General features: G+C 32.3%; 1 long non-coding RNA gene across 1 annotated transcript; it reads left to right on the top strand.

Moving 5' to 3' along the window:
- Positions 1-1,470: 1,470 nt before the first annotated feature.
- LOC139481805 (uncharacterized) lies at positions 1,471-17,402 on the top strand. Its single transcript, XR_011654693.1, has 2 exons — positions 1,471-1,622; positions 15,967-17,402. It is a non-coding gene; the product is annotated as an uncharacterized lncRNA (long non-coding RNA).
- Positions 17,403-18,255: the final 853 nt, after the last annotated feature.

The following is an 18,255-nucleotide window of genomic DNA, read 5'->3' as shown; positions in this document are numbered from 1 at the left end:
TTTTTGAGATACGACGCAATATGTGAAAACTCCCTACAGTACTCCTTTTTTTAAATAAATACTCAATAACAAAATTTTGAATCATCACCAAAAAGTATACAGATCTTAAATTAATATAACTAAGAAGTTGGTAAGTTTTATGCAATAATCATAAATCGTTTTTGAGATAGGGCGCGACATGTAAAAAGAACCCCCTCCCCTGTTTTAGTTATAAAGTCCCGTTATTCAAAAGTTTTAATCTTATTTTCACCAAAAAGTATACAGATCATTTAACCACCATAAGAAACAAGTATATTAAGTTTCATGAAACTTGAATAAGTCGTTCTCAAGTTACGGTGCGACATGTTTACGCCGGACAGACGGACGGACGGACGGACGCCGGACTTTTGTATACCATAATTCGTTCCATCAAAATTTTGACGGGCGTATCAAAATTAAGGGGGAGTTTAAAGGTGTGTAGAGAATACAACTTAATCGTATGAGAAAAAGTAACTAATCTGCTACCTTTTTGAATGAGAAATATGAGAATATAAACATGACGAAAGCCATTATATAAAGCCCAAATATAGCAAAAGGGGAAACAATACAACAGCGAAACTAACGGGGTAATTTATGTTTATAACATTAATTAAACGACGAAAAATAATTACGAAAATCAATTGATGACGGTTCCTGGCTTTAAACATGCAAAGAAATGTCCATATTACTTTTTAAGTTATCAATATTTTAATAAGAGGGAATAATTCACTTGAAGAAAGAAAAAAAGAAGGAAAATACGGACAATGAAACAGAAAATTTTGGTTAATTAAAAGTCGGTTTAAACTTTTTGAAACGGGAGGTTTGTCGATCTAGTTTCAGGGGCGGATCCAGCCATTTTAAAAAGGGGGGTTCCCAACCCAGGATAAAGGGGGGGTTCCAACTATATGTCCCCATTCAAATGCATTGATCGGCCAAACAAAAGGGGGGGTTCCAACCCCCGGACCCCCCCTCTGGATCCGCCACTGAGTTTGATTGCAGCTAATGTGAAAGATAGAAACCGACGATTCCAAAGGACAATATAACTGAGTCGCAGAACACTTTGCATGGTTAAGCTTGATCTCTGACTATGGATTGATGTCAACTTTAGATACACAAATGATCCCTGTAAACTATATTGATTGGAATACAATAGTTGATGCGAACCCTAAAACCATCACAATAATTGCATAAAAACAATTTCAATCTGGCAAAACATTCATGCTATCAACGATATCAGATTCTAATCAAATGTTAAGTGTTGTTGGCATATTCATTCAATACATCAATATTTGTTATAACAAAGACAGGCGGTACTATCATCATCATCACACAACAGACAAGGCATTCCAAATCACACGTTCTGATAATTATACAGTCATTTTGGAAGTAATATACATATCATTGTTGTGCTACTATGGTATTTTATTGGTATTGCGTGTAGACATATGTTGTGAGAGGTTACAGTGTATTGTAATGATGTCTGTGTCATCTGCCACTGCAGCAGCGTCAACGCGCCCTAGAAAGGATTCTAGAACTACAAGTCCTAAAGTCAGATCTATGACACCTAAACAATCGGGAGTAGAAGGTTTAGAAGACTTTCAAAGGTAAGACAATTTACAAGTTGCTTTCTATCTTTAATCGAAGTTTTGCAAAAAACAGTTCCGATTTTTTAAGTAATGAATAATTTAAGGAATCAAACCAATTTCCAAAGTAAAACATTCTTAAAAATACCGTAGACATACCGGAATGGCCTCGCTATCACTGTACGCAGCTAAAAAAAAAGGCTAGCTTTTCACTCGCAAACAAAAGGTGTAAATGAAAAGGATCGTGTACAACCAAGACTTGCAAATGCATTAAAGCTATGATACCGTGTGGAAGTAAATGTCGCCCCAAGCCTACATGCAAGAATGTAATAAGAGATGGAAACTAACTATGGCATCAATATTTAATTTTTACGTAATATTTGAATCATGACACATTTTGTATGGATTATACAGGAAAAAACACCATTTTGTGATTAGAAACTAAACAAAATGATAGAATTGTTAAATACTTCAGGTAAAGATAGCTTTCAGACACTGCTTTGAGAATATCAAAAGAAAAGATAGGGTCACCGTACGTTTTTTCCGGCTAAAATACAAAATAGGAAAATTCCATTCAAAATCCTTCAGAAAATGCACTTTTTTAGCGTTACATCCCCTTTAAATACCAATTTTTAAAAAAAAATAAAAACAACCAAAAATAATTCATATTTGCAAAAATATCAATATTTAGAAGTTATATTCTTATAAATTGGTACTTTTAAATGAAAATGTACATTAAACATCTGCATTCCTGCATCAAATTTTGCTAACTTGATGGAAAATCTGGACCTTTGATTCTCTGTTTTTTACAATCCAAGATGGAGGAAGACACCCATACCACCTTAAATCATCTTTACATAACACTTAACGTGTCTGTATTACACAAAACGTCAAAGATTGCATTCAATATTTAGTATCTTCAAAACAATTATGAATAGTACATGTATGTTGCATAATTGTTAGTAGTATTATATTACAGTTTATAGAGAATTAAAATCGACTTTCTGAATGAAATGCAAAAATCTTATTTTGGCAATGCTATATGTTTAATGTTTGGGATATGCTTAATTTTATGTACAGTCTTTTTGGTCTTTTCTATGTTTGTCAGTTTGTTTTCGAATTGTCAGTTTGTATGTTCCTTTCGTGTCTTTCGCTTTTTTAAATTAACTGTTACACTAGTTATTTACAATAGAAACACACAGTTTTATAGAAAGAAGGGTCGTATAGCTAGGTATACCATGAAGTAACAATGTAAGGAAGTACATTTACCATTTATGTTAAATCGATTAACCTTGATTCTCCATTTATGTTCTAAATCAGAAAGCTTAACCAATTTACAATTTGATTGATTAATATTTAATCGTCCAATGATGATTTATGGAAAGTAGTAAGTCCTAACAAGATCTAGAACCGATTATGTAATAAATTGTATTTTTACTGTTGTTTCATCACATCGTAGGAGGTCAAGTACCATTGATGTGGTAAATCGAACATACTCGTCTATGTTGGAATGGCGATGTCAATGATTTAAATGAAACATAAAGAGATACGACGTACGAACAAAGTAAAAAAAATAAGCCAATGAAAGACAGACAAAACCATGTCGAAAAGAAAGTAAAAACGAAAAGAACAACTTTTGACATTCAAACTATGAAAAAATCCCCAATCATTGTCGAAGGACCGTGATTCAAAAATCTCCATGGAAAAGACACGAGCTAATATTATTACAACTACATACTAAGTATCATTAACTTACCATTAGTTGTTTCCTCAAACTGACCTAATCTTAAACTTTAACATTTAAATTAAAGAAAAAATTCAGTGATTTAACCATGATTGTGGGGTAAGGGCCCAATAGTCTCCATGGAAATGAGATGTGCCACTTCCACTTTAACTGCATACTAAATATAATTGATATACCGCTGTTGATACCCTTTTAAAATGACATCACAAATGGTTAAACAAATTGTTGACGACACCCCTGCCAGAAACAGGACACGCTTCTTCGACTATTAATCGACACGAGACAAAACAAAAACCGAAGAAACGTCGCATTCGGTGATGTCATAAAGGGATAATCGATGGTTAATACAAATTGTAAATATCACAGGTTATCAGGCACACAGACAATTATAAGCGGTCTACCAAACTTGCTGATTATATATATAATAAAAAAAATTACAAGTTTAAAAAAACATTGATTTAGTAGTATCATTGTATCAGCAACAAATCCTCTTTCCAGGAAATATCGCTCATGTGACATGGTGAAGCTGCGGTATTTCATTAGATAAAATAAGGTTGGACTTCATTTTTCATTTATCCTCTGACAATGATAAACAATACTATAAATCAAGGACGTCTAAATCTCAGGAAATTACAAAATCTCTCATACGATGTAATCTTAATATATTACCATTGCAAACACTCACGAAACTAATTTAACATGTGGAACAAAGAAAAAAAAATGTGGGATTTTTTTATAAGACTTAAAAGAAAAAAGCTTTTACAGTTTTTAACATTTAGGAATTAGAAATAACTTGTTTGAATTGTATTTGGCACGGAACAAAGAAGACATTACGGGCAAGCCTTTTTGATGCATAGATTCATGTTTCTATCACATTGGTTTGAAATTTTCCCAATTTATTTTGCATAAAAAGTCCATAAAAATTAACTGTCTGTATTCGTTACTTTCACTGCACTTTATCAACACTCTACTAGACAGTTTACACTGTAACAAGAGGCAGACAAATAATATAAATAATGATTTACAATGGTGAACATAGACTCTGATGCATGATTTTTTTTTTATTATTAATTGTTTATGGCTTTTAAATAGCTGTCAGTAACTGCGAGTACTCTCAAATCGTATTTTCTTGTTGATGTTCGACCTGTTGATACGTTTATAATGCTTTTTTGTTATTTTATATTAATATGGATTTTGTCTATATACCAGCTTTGATTATTTGGAATATCTTCTAATTTTCCCTTCTTCTTACTACATTTGTATAAATTTCAAGATTTACCTGTATTATTAAAACCGTTTTTTTTTTTTCAAAAGTGATTATTTTCGAAGGGTTAAATATTTCGCAGTTGTGTCTTGCCATGGCTTTGTTTGGACTTGCTTGTTTGCTTTTTGGCCTTGAATGTTTATCCCTAATATTTTATTAACTGTGCATTTGCATTCAGATATCGCAGATCAAATTTATTCGTTCATAGTGTATTAATATACGTTTTTTGATTGAGTTAAGCCTGCCAAACGATATTTTATCGTGTGTTTTTCTATGTTGTGATGTTATGCTATTGTTTCAGAAAAAGGGAGAAGGTTAACCTATGGTACCATTATAACGTTTAATCCCGCTGCAAATGTTTGCACCTGTCCTAAGTCAGGAATCTGATGTACAGAAGTTGTCGTTTGTTTGTGTAATTTATAGTCCAGCTGATTCGTGCATTTTATCAGAAGAATTGTAGGTTTGATGATAAAAGCATGAAACTTTGCACAATGGTAGATCTATATATGGTTGTCAATTTAAGCTATGGACCAACCCTGAAAAATCCAATATGGCGGCCATTTTCAAGATGGCTGCCAATTAGTCAAAATCTCAGTTACCATTTTTAAATTACAGCAAATAATATTAAAATCTAATAGTTTTGAAGCATGAAAAATGTGATTCAACGTTTAAAGTAAGTCATGGCGGTATTTTAAACATTAAATAAAAAATGAAATGGCGGACATTTCAAAATGGCCGCCAAAAATGTGAAAATTTAATTTATCTTAACTTAAACATGTCTCTGTTAATATTCCTTTCATTCTTCGAATTGCTATTTGCAGTTGATACTACGTTATAAGGATTGTGTTCCCATAAAACATGGCTTGTAAGATATTTTAATCAAAGATCCCATAAATGGAAACATTCGAACATTTTCATGACGCCTTTATGAAATGCTTGACTATGTACCATCTAAGTCACAAATGATGATTTAAAATAAAATCGATGTGGTATGAAAGCTTATGAGACAAATCTCAACAAGAGACCAAATGTCACAAAAATTAACAGCTATAAGTCACCAGACGGCTTTCAACTATGAGTAAAGCCCATTCCACATGTTCTACCTTTCCTTGACCGATTCATAGTAGAATGAAATTCAAAACAGTGTGGCTGTGGCCATTGATTGACACATTAAATTCATCCATTGACTGAGACAATTTACGTGAACGTTTGTCTGTAACGACCACTGTTCACGACGTACCTACGATAGACATTTAAACTGTGGGTCACCAAAGGTTTCTTAACGCCTTTAATTATAAAATAATTCGAAAAATTAATCAGGAATAACTTTTATGTTTTGATTTAAATAATTGATATAAATCAAAACATCGTGTTATTTCTCATTAATTTTTCGAATTACTTTATTAAGGTGTTGAGAACCTTTGGTGACCCCATAGTTTAAGTGTCTTTAAAAAGTACATAGTGAGCAGTGGTTGTTACATACAAACGTTCACCTATATTGTCCCAGTCAATGGATGAATTTAATGTGTCAATCAATGGCCACAGCCACACTGTTTTGAATTTCATTCTATCTTTTTTCCTCAGAAAATTTGTCAATACTGTGTGATTTGTTCCTTATTTTTTCATATCTGTGTTTTCAACAAATGAGTTTTTAAAGCAGTGTTATCTATCATACAGAAATGGGAAACCTGATTTCATTTCAAATTTTCACATTTGGTCAAACATAAGATAACCAAATTAAAAAACAATTGGCATACTTAACATATACCAACATGTTTTGAATTTGATTATACTGGATATGACTCTTCAAACTATTTAACCAATAACACTTGAGATCATCCCCTGTTTTATGAGTGGGTTCATGTTGCTTATGGTGTCTTTCTCAACTTCTTTAACATTTAAACAGCAACATATTTTCACAGCAGTTTTAAACATGTGTACCAAGTACATACAGCCCATTTAGTCTTTGCATCACTCCTTACCATATTTGAAAAAGCAATGTAGATAAAATCATAATCCTCCAAAATTTGTATCTACCGCTAGAGATCTTTCAACCATATTTTATGAGCTCATACAAAACGCTGATACATTTGCGATAAATATCCAATAGGGTATATATATATATATCCATTTCTGTCAAAGACTTCATATGTATGTGCTGTATTTGTGCGATATCATTAATAACATTCAATACGATAACCCGGCCTTCTTATTTTACAAGTGTGTAATTCTACTCATTGCTTGATCTACATATACCATTTTCAAATCACGTTTACAACACTAGAACTATATAGTTACTGGTACACCACATACTATAGCACACAGACACTACGATAAATTAGATAACAAATGCTAAGAACCACAGAATAAGCAGCATAATAACATCTTTATACATTAGAAGGAACATGATCTTTACCTTCTAACATAAAAATGTCTACTTCAGTCATTAATGTTACAGATTAGTAGAGTTACATGGACTCAATTTATCCTAATTAATTCTTTCGTTGACTGTTACTTAGTTTACACCACTGTCTCGTTCGTCAGTTAAAACTATTCTAGGATCTTTGTATAAGAATGAGAAGTAAACATGCTGTAACTTCATGGATATATCTTGTTCATGATGCATAAGAGCCTGTGAAAAGAATCTGCTGTTCACGAAAAACTATGTTCAATTACAGCTTTCTAAGCAATCACATAAGCTTCAAAATAATTTAGTACCTCTACTGTTCCTGGATCCAGCTGTAAAAGGGTGATATTCATTATTAAAGAGATGGTTCTAGTCAAGTTGATTGTAGTACTATAATAGAAGACTAAAACAGAGGTAACTGTGAAATCGATGGCATAGTAGTTGTCTCAATGGAATAATTTGAGTGCATCTGAATATTTGACCAAAAGATAATCACGTAATGTTTTAATGACTGTTGGAAAAGATTTTGCGAAACATTGAAATGTTTTCCTAAATGACAATTCTTTAGCCGTAATTGAACTCCAGTTGTTTTCAATATTGTTCATGGCTGTTGTTGTAAAAGCATCAGCATTCGTGAAAGGATCAACATATTCAGTACTGAATAGATGGAATCTTTTAGTACAGTCAATTTAGATAAATGAATAATTGGATCACACTAGTACATAAACGACATCATGCCCACATCGTGTCCATCTGTATGTGCAGTTTATTCATGCATCGTAGTCTTGTTGTAGTTGCCCTGTTTAATTGCATCACCAAAATAATATTTGACTAGAAGAAGTAACTGTCTTGCTAATGGCATGCCCTCATCATAGTACTGCAATTATGTTTAGATTATTACTATGTCCTCTTCCACCTAATCACAAAGGAGCTGTTTGAGTCGAGAATTTTTCATACTTGTTTAGATATTGGAAAAACGCCAGTATGTACACGCCATTTCTCGTTGTAGGCTACATTTCTCCAAGAAGGATATCGCAGTTACGATTTTCTATAATTTCTTCACAAATCTTTTAATGTTGAGAGAGTCAATGTTGTTTTGCTTACGTATAGAAATGTTGCATGTAGCAAAGGACGCTTAGTGTTATTGATGGTACGTCGTAACAAAAGTCTGTGTAACAATACATAATGTATATGTGTTGATTTTGATATCATATGGCGGCAATCTTGGAAAAAGCCACCATTTTGAAATTTCAACTTTGTCCATAGGTATTAATGTACCAATCATCCAGGACTACTCACATTCCAAATTTCAACATCTATAAGTGATATTTGCTGATTTTGATTTTTTATGGCGGCCATCTTGAAAAAAGTCGCCATATTGAAATTGCAAGATGTGTTCATAGTCTATACTATTTCAAACATCTCTCACTACTGTCACGCCAAATTTGGACCTGAAACTGACCTTATATATGTTATATATGCAGATTTTGATATGTTATGGCGGCCATCTTGGAAAAAACAGCCATATAGAAATTGCAAGGTGGGTCCATAGCTAATATGTTTTGCAATACCCAGAACTACTACCATGCCAAATTTGGTGCTTTTATCATCAAACCCACAATTTTTTCACCAATCAGCCGGACTATTATACGTGTTTCTCGTTTCTCGTTTTTTTATATAGATTAAACCGTTGGTTTTCACGTTTGGATGGTTTTTCACTAGTATTTTTGGGGCCCTTTATAGCTTTGTTGTTCGGTGTGAGCCAATGCTCCGTGTTGAAGGCAGTACATTGACCTATAATGGTTTACTTTTTTAAATTGTTATTTGGATGGAGAGTTATCTCATTGGCACTCACACCACATCTTCCTATATCTATAGACATCCATTTGGGGAAAACTAAAATATCACTTATTTATGTTCTATATTTATTTATTTTAATTCGTGTGATAAATTTATTTTAATGGCCATTCATTGTGCAGTTAGAGAAACATTTTCAACTTGACACAAAGTACAAAATTTTACTTCTCGCAGGAATTTGAAAATACAGATTTATGAAAGTCGTGAATATGAAAACTATAACTGGTGGCATTAATGTACTGTCAAAATCCAATTCAGAATCCGGTACTTCTTCGTATTCCTTGAACACATTTTCACGTTCTTTGGAAAATAAGTAACGCCTCTGGTTAGTTACGACAGTTACAGATCAGAACAGTGACACATCAGTTTAAATGTAAATTCTTTTTATATCGTTTGCACAAAACTGTTTTGATATAATGTATATCTTATATATATAGAGAGATTTTGTTTCCATTATAAGTTGCCCGATCAGACGATATTTGTTATTTTGTAATTTGGACGAATGATTGCAATTCAATATGTTAGCAGAAAATTCATACAAAATAGAAAATCAATTCCGCTTATAATTGGTCTTGTAGTGCCCTAGAATAGCGCAAAATGGATTTATTTCCGGTTTCTGTTAAAGAATTTCATTTCCACACTTCAGAATAACAAATGTCCTATGTCTAGCGTAATGGAAACTTATTGGTGGTGATGACACTTCGTGTATTAATTTTTCTGATTGAAACAATTGCATACGTCTTTAATTTCCTAAATCCACAGGGTATTTCTGTTAAGGTTCATAACGTATAAATTAATTATCATTATAGCTTCTAGTTTCATTTTTTTTTTTCAATTATAGAAGAATTAACTGTGATTTTATGACACAATCACATTAAAATAACTGTTACAACTTAGCTTAATAGGAATGACGAATACTTCTTGTTTATTATTCAAATATTTGCTAAAATCCAGTGGCAAATAGTTCATGCTTATACTGGACGAAACCATAATCAGTTGGTAAACTATAAGACGTTTTTAAAATTGGAGTCGACCGCTTTTAAATGCCGAATATGCAGACTACTAACGTAAAAGGATTATACGTTGGTTGCGGTGAGTTCTTCGCTCCCTCAAAACAGTTTTGCAAAAGTTGCATTCTCTTTGAAGAACCGTACAACTATAATATATCGAATATTATTGTTACAAAGTTTAGGTACTATAAACGGGAAGACACAGTCTAAAATCAGAAACCTCGGTCATTTTCTTAACATAAAAGCGTAAGCTAATAGACAGGCATTAAGTTCTTATATATAGTTGCATTGTCTTTAATGGACAATTCATTATTATTGACGCAATGTTTATAAATACGGTGATAAAAGCATAGTCAGATTATAATGACCAATATAAGATTACAAGTATGGTCTTGGATTGAGCAACATTTGTAACGCCGTTTTATCAGAAATTATACATGACTGTCAATAAAATGTCTTGTAAGTATAAAAATTATTTGTTCGTCTGGATGAGGTTGACTGACTTTTCATAGTCTGGTCAAATGATTTAAATAAATTTTTATAATAAGACCAGCTTAGTTCTAAGGCTGAATAAAAAAGAAATGCGTGTTTCCCATTGCCGTACCCTCCCTATTTTAAGGTCAAAAATAGCGTACCCTAAAGGGTTTTTTTTGCCATTTTTCAATAAGCACTGTTAAAGTCAGAATTGTCCTTCTATAGACTCAAGGTAAAAATAATGGTAAAATATAAAACAAATCCCTACCTACATGTACCTATCCTATTTTTTTCAAAGATGTAAAAGGAAACACATATTTTTTGTTGGCCTAACCAAATATCTGCATGGTATGAATAAAAGGAAACGAGTGCTATACATGCCTATGAGACACAGCAACGCAACGACAAGAAAAATCAAGAGACATATGGAGGGCAACACACAATCTTCAATGAGTCTACAAAATGCGTCAGACTCTTATTCGCCTCCGAGTATAATACAGTGAAACCTGTTTAAACCGAACCTCTTCGGGACTGAAGATTTTGTTTGGTTTTGGTCGATGTTCGGTTTTATCAGGTTCACAGCGCATACAATTTGATATGACAGTGCTTTAGAATATGTTTGGTTTATACAGGTTTTCGGTTTATGCAATACTGGGTTTAGCCAGGTTTCACTGTAGTATTTGCAGACAACAGATTTAATGAAAATGAAAAAAACATTAAGATGTATACGAAAGACAACCCCCTTGTGTTGGTCCTGACCTTGTACACGCATTAAGGAAAAAACTGCGGGGATAAACAATTTTTCTTTTAATATATAAAAATAAGGAAATGTTGTATGGTTGCCAATGAGACCACTATTCACCAGAGTTCAAATAAGTGGATATAAACACCTACAAGTCATCATACGACCCTCAACGATGAGAAAAAAATCATATTGTATAGTCAGTCGGCTAATTATGGCCGCGACATGATAAATTTTGAAGCAATTCAATCGAAAAAATAACGGCCTAATTTAAAACAAAACAATTTACGAAAAACAAATGTATTAGACATGGTCCAATGGCAATCATGACCGTTTGACGAAGATAGTTATGTATACATTGATTTCATGGTCATACTCTTCATAACGCTTCAAAATCAGTAATAAATACAAAAACATTTATTTTTGGAGAAAAAAAATCTGTACAATCCATCCATAAATAATAGCAATATCTTAAATATCACCATAAATAACTGAATAAATATATAACCACTATCAACATCAGTCAACTAAAGATATATCACACTCTGGTCTATCTACACAAAATATATCTGTCATCTGTGATTTCTATTACCAAAAGTCTGATGGAGTTAAAATATCTATACGCCATTGGAGAATTCCAAATTACAAATCTTCCATTTATTCATGGCAAACATTATGTCAATATTTATAAAGAATGCATCAATCTTTTCAGTAAACTATCGAATTTAATATTGTTATCACAATAGACAGCATTAAAACACATATATTACGGGGTTTTTTTCAAGACATCGTTTATCGTTTTGATATATCTGTACATTCTAGAGTTTTCTGATAAATGCAATATAATGAAACTTTTAATTAATGTCATTGAAATTCAAAGTAACACTATCTTTATACGATGCGAATGAAAACAATCGTAAAATAGTATATATTATATATCCGTTCTCTTTATACATGATTTTGGAATTCAAATATAACCGTAATTGTACTTTTTTCGCGGGTACTTTACTTTGTGCGAATTGTGTATTAAAAACAAGTTCGCGGGTGTTTGTTTTCGCAATTCTTCCAATATGAAATTTTCAATTAATGTCATTGAAAAAATGTAAACGACATGAAATTCAAAGTAAAACTATCTTTATACGATGCGAATGAAAACAATCGTTAAATAGTATATATATCCGTTCTATTTATACATGATTTTGGAATTCAAATATAACCGTACTTGTACTTTCTTCGAGGGTAATTATTTTTTGTGCGAATTGTGTATTAAAAACAAGTTCGCGGGTGTTTGTTTTCGCAATTTTTCCAATATGAACTGTATTAAAAGTAAAATAGCCGTCGGGTACACTGTATCAAATTAAATGCGTAAAGAACCGTCAGGATGATATTGAATGAAAACAATTGTTAAGTACATCTCCGTTCTCTTTATATATCATTTTGGAATTCAAATCACAAGTATCATCGCGCGTTGTCAAATTGGAAACCTTAAAAATCAGATTTGGCGGTTTTGTACCTATGGAATTCACGCGAGATTCACCATGCAGAAACAAGTTTATGCCAAAAATTTTCATGTGAATTTCACGTGATTTTTTTTCACACGAATTTCATGTGAACTTTACAAAATATTAGTATTTTTCATGATTTAATTTAATTTGAAAATCTACGTGAACAAAAACTCATAATAGTATTTTCTCGAAAAATTCATCTACTGAGATTGATTTCACGAGAGTTTTCGACGTAGAAGTTCATTTGAGGTGAAACTCACGTATATTTCTCGTGGGATTCACATGAATTTGAAATGATTTGAGTTTCATTTCCTGTGTGGGTACACCATGTGAAAATAAGCTAAGAAACATCGATGATGAATTATTCACTTGCAAGTGAATAGTTCGACCTCTTTCAGGATCCGGATTTTTTAAATGGATGTACTTTTTATAAACAAATGTTGATGACTTTTTAGATGTGTCTAGTAACTGTATAGAAAAGTTCTAAATCTGTTATGATACACGAACATATTGTGATCTATAACTAGCTCAAATGAGCGCTGTGCGTGTATCTTTACGTTACCCGATGTTTACATAACACTCTAAGGTCGAACACTAATATCTATCACGATTCATCAAGCTCCAACTTTATACTAATCCAATTATTCATTGCATTCTTAACCATTAACAATTATCAGCTATCTATTGTTATTGTTATCTACAAGTTTTGGTGGCAGCTTCATTACAAAGAAGAGAAATAATCATCTGGTTAATCCGAACATCTAAAGACATCTAACATGTTATCGTACTATGCTTAGGGAATTAACAGTGATTGCCAAATTTACTGTTCTGGATGTGAAGACACATTTGTGTTAGCTTCTATAATGATAGGAATGTAAAAGCATTAAGTGGTATGGCAACGATTTATGTTGTTGAAATAAGCAAGCAAATAACTTAAGACCCGAAAAATATAGATTTATCTTATTTTTTTAATGACCACCATCTATATGTTGTGTGCAAGATGTAAGTTTATATAATTTGTACAGGGTTTTTGTACAAGTTATAAGTTTTTTGACACATAACTTCTTGCACCAGGTGATACAGCCTGAGGTTTATCTTCTTAAATGTACCAGTTTTATGTTTTGAATTCCAATTTATATACTTCAACCTAACATTTAGTGCTGTTTTCATTGTCTCCAAACTGGAAATGAGGTTTATATTCTAATTTTATTTTTATTTTTATACCATACAAGTGTGGACACAGATGAGTGTGGATAGTATGTTTGGATGTTTGACAGTGTCTTATGACAAAAGGAGTTCTATGTTTTTCCTATATGGTGTTATTAACTGTGTTGCACGGTGACAACCAATCTGAGCATTATGAGTGTTATTTATTTAATATTTTTTCAAGACAGGCATGGAGGAGACAGTAATTACATTAGTTACCAAATGGTTATGATAGAATATGTTCTACATCTTTGACTTTGGATACATTTTTTAGCTAGGAGAGCAACACATAAAAGGTTCATTTTTTCACGTGTTTTTTTCTAAATGGGTGATGATATCTAGATTTGAGAACATGATATAAGGAGCCTGTTACTCAGTGGTTGTCGTTTATTTAAGTGTAACATATAAGTTTTCTGTTTATTTTTTTAACATAAATAAGGCCATTAGTTTTCACGTTTGAATTGTTTTATATTGTCATTTTGGGGCCTTTTATAGCTGATTATGCGGTATTGGCTTTGCTCATTGTTTATGGCCGTACAGTGACCTGTAGTTGTTAATTTCTGTGTCGATTTGGTCTCTTGTGGAGAATTGTCTCATTGGCAATCATACCAGTGGCGGATCCAGAAATTTTCATAAGTGGGGGCCCACTGACTGACCTAAGAGGGGGCCCGCTCCAGTGATTCCCTATATAAGCAACCAATTTTTTTCCCAAAAAGGGGGGGCCCTGAAAGTATGACAGAAATATGCGGGAAAAAGATTGAATCCTTGCATCAACTAGTTGTGTTAAGCAGTTAATAAAACACTGATAACTTGTACAAAAAAATATGTACAAATTGTAATTTGTACAACATTACAACTTGTACACAACATATATATATATATATATACATTATCGCAAACAAAATTAAACGAGAAATGACAACGATAGTGTGATGACTTCGTGTACGTCCCTTAACTTTTTTTTGGTCACAGTTATCCTCTAGCAGTTTTATGGAAAATTGATTTTCAGTATCTATCCCATTTACCCGGACTATCAATGATTCTATTTTTCAAAACTCGATGGTACGTCAATGCCTGTTTCTTATTTTATCTTTTGATTGTTTTTGATGCTGGTTGTGTTTTATGTTTTTTTTAAATCATTTGTGTCGTACTGGTAGTTCCATATACTTTCACGTACAAATCATAACATGCATTCGTAACAAAATGTGTGAGTTGTCAAGGAAAACGTTTGTCGTCTGGTGTTCCAAAGTAAGATAAGTAGAAATATCTATTGAATTGAAAAGTCACTCAAAATAAAAGTAATAGTAGCAGATGCATATCTTCATGTCCTGGATAATATGCACAGAGTTCGATGATTTATGTCTAGCACTTTTCAATGAATTGAGGATAAAAGAAAACGGGGGATACGAACGACAACGGAAGAAGACGGAAGTGATCTCTTTGCGTCGCTATAGCCATGATAGCCTCGTTGTCAGATGACACATTAAATTTGTTAAATATTTTTATTTTAATAAACTTCAGCATTTCACAAGTCTCCTGGTACTGAAACTGGAGTGATTCACAATCTATATTATAACAGTATGCGTGTATTGACTTAAAAACGTGATTATAGGCTGAATAACAAGTAAACAAAAGTGACAACAAATTAAATTACACCGAGAAGCTGCTTCACTTGACAAATCTTTTGTGACAAGTTTTTCAATCAGTTTATATTATCTGTAACATAATATACAACCTTGGTGGCTTGACAATAACTTGAATGTTTTTTACTCAGCCAGTTTGTCTCAGAAATAATTTCATTTCATTTTGTCCATATTAAAACAGAAAGATGTCTGTTTTGCTTGTATATCAAGGGCAAAGGAAAAATCAGAAGATGTGAAGAACATTAAAACATCTGTGATGTTTTAGCTCACCTGGTATTAAGGGTAAAAGCCCCTTGTGCATTCGTCAGTAGTTGATTTAAATAAAAAGACAAAAAAAACAAAAACATCTGGAGGTATATATACATATATGTATGTGCAGAGGAGGTGTTTTATTTCAATCTTGTATGGTAAATACACTTTATGGTAAACGAGCCATAGATTGATTTGCTTCGTAAGGTCGTCTTTATATTAAGATTTTAAAATTGCATAATTCATTTTATTTTTTTCTTCCAGGAAAAGGTCTAGTACATCAAAATCTGCAGTAAATGACTGTTGTATTATTTGCATTATCATGTGCCTAGCTGCAATAATACAGATATTTCATGGGAGCCCAGGATGATTATAGATGAAGAAAGAGAATGTTTATAAAAAATATACCTTGGTCAAGGTTTTGAAAGAGAATATTTCACAAGACTGGTGATATTTGATGAAATGGAATCCGATTCTTTAATGGATAATTATATGTATATATAGTATCTGTGTTATAATAGTTTCATTTTTATAGATTACATGCTGACTGACAGTGTCATTGATTCTATGATAGCCTAGTTGGTTCGACTTTGTAAACTAATTACAAGATAAACCCTTTTATGGTAACTATCTTCAACTCTGTCGTCTACATTTAGAATTATTAACCACCGAAGAAGTATATAGCCAATATCATAAATAATAGCATCGGAACCAAGTCATAAAATGTTTCTATTTGCAATTATTGCTCAGAAGATAATTATTTTCAGAAGTCACTTTACATAATTCCTGTATATAAGGACAGAAACTACACATAAAATAGTTCATTTATTATTTTAGTAGTGGTTTCTCATTAAATCTGATGGTCTTTAGAGACTTCTAAATGGCGATAAAATGGTATTTATATTTTGTAAATGCTACGTGCAAGACGTGTATTTTGAAGATCGAGTTGATATGCATTTTAATATACCTGGGATTTCATTCGAATTCGACTGAACAAAATTCCATCTTTCTTTACCAAAATAGATATTGTTTAAATTTCGATGAGTGTTATTTGCAGGTTCTCATATTTTTCTAAGTAAAAGCAATTTATATTTTTCCTCTACAGATGGCCAATATTTTGAATTCCATATCTCAGATCTAAAAATAGTTTTAATGAATCGATTTGAAATGGTTTTAATGGAAAACTTTGAAAAATTAAAAAAGTACAGTATATAAAGTAGAACTTCATAAAATTTATATTATCTTTCATGGGAGGCCTTAGCTATTTAACGGCCAGCTTCAGTCACGCTTTAGTGATTCCCTATATAATCAACCATTTTTCCCACAAAAGGGTGAGGGGGGGGGCTATTTCTTCGGACGCAGGTTATTACCATATTTCATTTATACAATCGTTCATTTGTATTTCCGGTGATTGTTTTTTTTAAAGGTTGTTTAAATGATATTCTTCATCTAGACATACATTTATAACATGAGGGTACCCACATTGCATCTATTTTGACAATTTTGTCACTGACGTTTATGCATTTTTCAGGTAAAAGTTTCCATTCAGTGTTATTTTGTAGATCTATGTATCCACCAATCTAATTTTGAATCCTTATTGGAAAAAAATGGGTTAAACCAACTTCCAAACTATCTATTTTTTGTTATGATGAGTACCATAATTGCACCAATACAATTCACATTCGTACAAACCGAATAACTGTTGTTTTGTTTTATTTCTCTTATATTTTTTAACAATTTGACAATGGTCCATGCTAACTTTTCATTTTTTAAGAAATGGATGCCTGTAGCATTTTTAAATTGCTCATTTTTCAAGGTTGACTATTTGTGGACGTGTCATGACGATGTTTCCGTAGATTTTACTTTTTGAAGTACTGTGAATGTTTTGTGCGTATTCAAACATATGTAGCAATGTTGAACCGCGTGCATAATGTCAAATCATATTGAGTCTCATGTAAATCTTTGAAGACTTCCCCTACTATAATTTGGGTACTCTGAGCAATTTGGGTAACGCGACGATACATATATTACTTACATTTTATAAAGGGTTCATTTGCTCGATCCACCTTGCTCATTTATTTTATTGTAAACAGTAGGAGAGTAGTTACTGGGAAATAATAAGACTTTTCTTTAGAATAATAAGTGAACTTCATAGTTTATTTGTTCGGCTAGTTGGAAAAACAATGTTTGAAATACATGGTAGTTAAATTTCAAAATGATAACCTGATGTTTTGGGATATATATATATATATTTCCGTGAAATTGATGGATCTATTACACGCTGAAGCGTCTCATAAACATTTAAATTTACAACGTAGTTATAACAACATTTACAACAAATCATGTCAAGAACTTTCCGGTCCTGAATTGCTCAACATCAACGAGCGCCTCCATGACATCTTACGCATTGAATCCCGGAAATTACACAAAAAACAAATTAATAAATTTACACGAGACGGCGTACTTTTGGACACTGTTGCAAGAGAGCAGACCACCTTAACTCTCAATCGTAATTTCATAACCGGTAAAAAACCCCGGAATCGCCGATTCAAG

The sequence above is a fragment of the Mytilus edulis genome, chromosome 1 (genome assembly GCF_963676685.1).
Source record: "Mytilus edulis chromosome 1, xbMytEdul2.2, whole genome shotgun sequence".
NCBI classification, from domain to species: Eukaryota; Metazoa; Mollusca; class Bivalvia; order Mytilida; family Mytilidae; genus Mytilus; species Mytilus edulis.
Note: the sequence above shows the minus strand (reverse complement) of the source record. Positions and strands in the feature narration are given on the sequence as shown.